A 6,000-nucleotide genomic window follows, 5' to 3' on the forward strand; every position below is an offset into this window, starting at 1 on the left:
TACAGTGATATACTCCCAAAATAGAAAATGAAAGCAACACTGCTCCTCTTACCAAAACACCGCGAGCTTGGCTTGCTTTCTTGAGCTCCTTACCACGAACAAGGCTCTGATACCATGTCAAGATTGTGGGAGAGAAGGAAGGAGTCTCACTTGTAGCTTTCTTGCTTGCACAATGGGGGAATACACACAAGGGTGGAGGCTCAAAACAGTTTTCCTCTTCTTAGTTGTGTAAGCCAAAAGAACTCAAGTACAAAGAAATAGAAGAACCCTATATATGGGTCTCAAACCAAACTCAACTAACTAAGGTGGCATACTAACTGAGCCACGAACTAGAGTAGATAAGGGTAGCTGTCATGTAGCTATTATTCATGGGCGGTGTACCAACCGCATCTGAACTGACACGTCGGTGACATAAATGCACAACGGTCACCCTGCCATATCACGAGTGGAGCTCGATATCTCAACAATCTTGTATTTCCATGCTCTTTGTCTTTTGAGTAGATATCTTGTCCTTGTGGAGAGGATGTGCTATTTGCAATTATTTTGAAATCTCCCAAAGATATTTGTGGATGAAACTTTTTTCGTGGATAGGTTTCAAAATTATTCGGCCTTTAAAAGAGAACATCTTCATTGATGGTTTTTTTTTTCAGATGTAATTGGTGATTGAGCTTTAATAACATTTATTTTTCATTTCTCCCTTATTGGGGTGTCACTCAGATTTCTCTGTGTTTGTAATGTGCCTAGGTCACGACACGTTTTAGTAGTCCATCAAGAGTTTGATATAAAACATGCCACCTAGCACTCCCACGGAATGTCATAGGGTTTGTCAGCTAGCAATTCTCAAGTCTACTCCGCTACGAAACATATCAGCCAACCTGTTAGGATTGACCTGAATCTTCCTAGGTTTCTAATGGTCAAGTCATTCTATGAACGTCTAGTGTCGATCTTCACACGATCTACTTTGCACAGAGCATCTAAACCAAGACAGACTCATATCACACTTGGTTCAAAGAGAATGGGAAACGAGAGGGATGCATTTCTTGACCTCTCTACTCGTAGGGTAAAGTCCCATTCCAGTCCCCTAAAACGATATGAGCTAGGGTTCTACCCTACATTATCTAAGTTCAATATATCATCGTGATTTGAATGTTGAGAAGCCTCCTAGTTCTCTAGGATCATGCTCCCGTAGGACGGACCTGTTGGGGGTTCCGTCCATCCACTTCCCTTTATAGCTTTAGTTTCCTACTTACCTAAGAGCACATTAGTGGTAACACATACAAGCAGCTTCCGTAATTAACCCATTAGTCACATGTTCCTTTATGTAGTTTTATGCACTGACACGAAAATAGATCAGACAAATTCCTTGAAATTAAACTTTATACTAAAATTTCAATTGAGATACAAATCTCATCCATGGGACGATTCCCATAATTTCTAAGGATGCGTCTTATTTTCCTCAAAGTTTTCACCCTTGCACTAGTAACAATGCCTTGAGATTCCTTCTCGAGTCACATAGACCACATCTGAGTAGACCTGAAGGTATGGGATTTACAATTAGAGCCCCCTGGAGCCCAAGCATCCTCCTACGAATAGACATTTCTACGGAGAGACCTCTCACAATGGGTCCAGTCCACATTCCCAACATGGCTATCAAAAACCCCCTTAAATAGGGTTGGCGGCTAGCTAGGGGTGCTCAACACGCCTTTCTCAGGTGTTTCAAATTGAATCCAATTTGGAAGATTTCCTTCTTATCAATTCCTTTGTTAGATGACTCATTTTCCAAACAGGTGTTCCTAAGTACAAACACAAGCAAAAGTACACAATATGTACTAGACAATTCTTTGTTGTCTTTGCCAAAGGAAATTCCGAATTGATGTCCTCATTATCGTTTGAGATTTCCATAGATAACCTACTTTAATTTCCTCATTCTTTTGAATGAAGGAGTATCCTTGTAGTGTTGATTGCAATTTGGGACATTGGCTTCCCTACAACAAAACTCTATGTATTTATCTGAACTAGGGTTTGTCGCATAATTCATATAGTTACTTAAGGACTTTGAATTCCTTTTAGCTTCAAGCAAGATGGGCCTTGAGAAAAATCCTTTCAACTTTTTAGGTTTTGAAATTCTTTCAACTTCCTAGGAACCCTACGTATTCTACCAAAGTTCAATCTATGTTTTGTGAGATATAATAGGATTTTTTATTATTTTAACCAAGAAAACATATGCAATGCATAAAATATATCTAGCTTAATTGCAATTTGATGCGTATTCTTGAAACTATATATATATATATATATATATATATATATATATATATATATATATATATATATATATATATATATATATAAGCATGAAATTTCCATGCAATTTAATGGCTTCTAAGTGCAATTTTAATTGATCACCTAAGATGAATGCAATGAACAAAATTTTCTTAGTATACTCACTATCTCGAAACATGCTCAATTAAGTTGCAATAATTAATGTGAACATTCTTTTCTCCCAATTTCTTTTCCCTAATATAACGGGGTGCACCTAATTCATAAGAGATGCATTTTTCGTAGTTGCGATCCCTTGGTTCACGGTCCTATTGGTTGTTGTGGTGGGAGTTTTAGCCCTTGGAGAGATTTTTTACTTAGGGGCCATCATTTGCAAGTGGATTCAAGAAATAAAGGAGGAATGGATTTGAGATGGGAGAACATAAGAGAAGATGACTTAGTCGAAGACCAAGATAGGGAGAATTGAGCTAAATCTCTTCCTTGCATCCTCTTAGGGTAACCTCTCTCTCTCTCTCTCTCTCTCTCTCTCTCTCTCTCTCTCTCTCTCTCTCTCTCTCTCTCTCTCTCTCTCTCTCTCTCTCTCTCTCTTGGAGGGGTATCCTTCTACCTCCGTCTCTCTACCTCTCTCTCGCAACCTCTTTGGGTCTCCTTGTGTTTCTCTAACTGCTCCCCATGCCTCATATTTATAGCTAAATAAGAGAAGAAGGGTTGTGGCCTGAGAAGAAGAGCTCTTTATGGAGGGAATCTTGGAAAAATCAGCAATATAATGTTCAAATCATAATTGTGATAGTTTTGTTAGCTCTGAAAGGGAGGGTAAACTCCAAGACACTCGTTTAGAAATCTTCCAGATCACTCCTTCTCCCTATTCGAAGTGTTGTTTATAGCATGTAAACTGTGATCACGACTTGCGCAATTTTGCCAATCCTTCTTTTTTGTATTAAATCTCCAAAACAAGCTTTAAAAACAATTACTTTGTTTTACATGACATCCTCTACAAGAAATCTCCATAGATTTTTAGGATATTTACAATAAGTAATATCTTAAATATCTAAAATATGCTAGTTGGGCCCAAAAATTTAATATTTTTGAACCATCCATCCTATACACATTAACATTAGTGATTAATATGGCTCATAACTCTCATTCACATGTAACTTCTGTGAAGGGTGGCTACAATCCTTGTTAATTTGAAAAAAATATCGGATTACAACTCTCAAATTTTTTTAAATATTTTTAAATAAATAAACATTTTTTGTTATTAATATTAGTTAGTTTTTATTGTAGTTAGTCTTTAGTTAGTAACCTTACTAACTTATTAATTGACTAACTAACCGACTAATTTTTAATTGCATGGAAGTATTGCATCCTCCTCCCCTTAAAGAAATCGAGATGTCCTCATCTCGAGAGAAACCATGGGTATTGTTGATGAAGGGCATTCTCATCTATCCATGTAGCATCTTCTTCAGGATAATCCTTTCACTGGACAAGGTATTCTCTAAGGGTTCTACTCCTCAATTGTCTCTCTCTAGTATCTAGGATTTTATTTGGCTCCAGCTCAAGGACTCCTTGGCTAGGCATTACAATTTGTTGATCACTCAGTACATGGCTAGGATTAGTAGGCACATATTTCTTTAGTAGACTAGCATGAAAGATGTTGTGAACTTTTACCTTTTTAACGAGTTGAAGTTTGGAAGCATTAGGTCCTAGGATTTTGAGGATCCTATAAGGTCCGCAATACCTTGGGCTAAGCTTTTTAAATTCTCCGGAGGATAACGAACTCTTCTTGGGTTGTACTCAAATGAAATCCATATCCCCCTCCTTGAAGAGCCGCTCTTACATGTTCAAATCCACATAAGGTTTCTACCTATCCTTGGCGGCTTTGATATCTTTCCTAATGGCCTTAACATGTTCATCCATTTCTTTTAGCATCTTCTTGGAAGCCTCTACCCTTAAAGTAGGGTTTGAGAAATTTAATAGAGAATGACAATGATGCCCATACAATGCTTGGAAATGTGTCATTTGAATGTTTTATTGGAAGAAAGTGTTGTAGGCAAACTCCACCAAGGGTAGATATTGGATCCACTTCTTGGGTTCATGACAGCAATGTGCTCTAGGCATATCTTCAATCACTTGATTGACCCTTTTTGTTTGGCCATTAGTTTGAGGATGATAGGCCGTACTAAAACAAACCGGAGTCCAAATAGCTTCAAATATCCCTCTCTAGAAATGAGATGTGAAAGGGGAGTCTTGATTACTGATGATCCTTCTGGGTAGACCATGGAGTCTGAATATATCCTTAATGAACAGTCTTGGAAATATCGAAAATCTTATAATTTGTCTTTACTAGGATGAGATGTGCAACCCTGGCGACCATATCTACTACAACCATAATTGAGTTGTACCCACCTGGAACTGGAGGTAACCCAACAACAAAGTTTGTGCTGATAAATTCCCACTTCAACTGAGGGATGTCGAGGGTTTGTAGCTTTCCAGGCATCTTGACATGCTCTGCCTTGATGCATTGGTGAGACAAATATTCCGTGACTTATTTGAGTACATCTCCCTTAAGTATTTCCCAATGATAGCTCTTCCTGACCATGTTGAGGGTCTTGGCATATCCTGGATGACCAAAGAAAGGGGAATCATGTGCTTCGCCGTTGTTTAAGTCTTTGGCTTAAAGGAATACATAGTCTTGTCCTAAAGTAGGCTAGGCCTTCATCAGTAGAAAACTCTTGGTATTTAACTTTGAGTTTGGGACTTTGGTCCTTTTCTAGGATCTCCTTTATCATTTTCTGATATTGTGGGTCATGTTTAGAGTCCTCCCTAGTCAATTCAAGGATAGGTTTGCCTGGCATTGACACCATGGTGGCTAGTGATCCATCCATTGAAGGTTCCTCCATAATGAGAGAGCTGAGGAATGCTTTACGAATTAAAGCATCAGTGACCACATTTTCCTTTCTAGGTCTATATCCGATTTCAAAGTCAACCTCTTGTAGCACCTCGATCCAGCGGGGTTGCCTCATGTTGAGACCAGCCTAGGAGAAGATCCATTTGAAGTTCTTATGGTCCGTGAACAAGGAGAATTTGTTGTCAAACAAGTAGTGACTTGAGAGTTTGAGAGCATGAATGATAGCCAACAATTCCAAGTCATGAGTAGCATAATTTTTCTCATGGGTTTTTAACTTCCTTAAGGAATATGCTATGGGATGACCTTCTTACATTTGTACACAACCTAGTGCAAGTGAGACAGCATTTGTAACAACTTTAAACTCCTTGCTCAAGTTTAGGAGCTTCAGAATTGGCACTGTCACTAAGCTATGTTTGATTTGGTTGAAGCTTGCTTGTTCAATTGTGTCCACACTATGGCAACCTGCTTCTTTAGTAGATCTATAGGGGTGCCACAACTAAGGCTTCTATACCATCCTGTTAGACCAAGAAATCTATGCACTTCCTTAATAGTGGTTAGTGGGGGCCATTCTTATACATCTTTAACCTTTTCAAGATCCACCAAGATACAATGAAGCCTGGATACTCAATCTATCATTTGAGGAAGGCATATTTCCTCTTTTTGGCATAAAGCTTGTGCATCCTCATGATTTCAAGGACAATGTGAAGTTGAGGTTTATGGTCTTCTTCTTCCTTGGAGTAGACCAGGGTGTCATCAAAGAAAACAAGTACAAACTCATCAAGGTACAGTCTAAAGATATCTTGCATAAGCCT

This window comes from Lygodium microphyllum, chromosome 3 (genome assembly GCF_053477565.2).
Source record: "Lygodium microphyllum isolate KBCC chromosome 3, Lygodium_microphyllum_v1.1.10, whole genome shotgun sequence".
Taxonomy (NCBI): domain Eukaryota; kingdom Viridiplantae; phylum Streptophyta; class Polypodiopsida; order Schizaeales; family Lygodiaceae; genus Lygodium; species Lygodium microphyllum.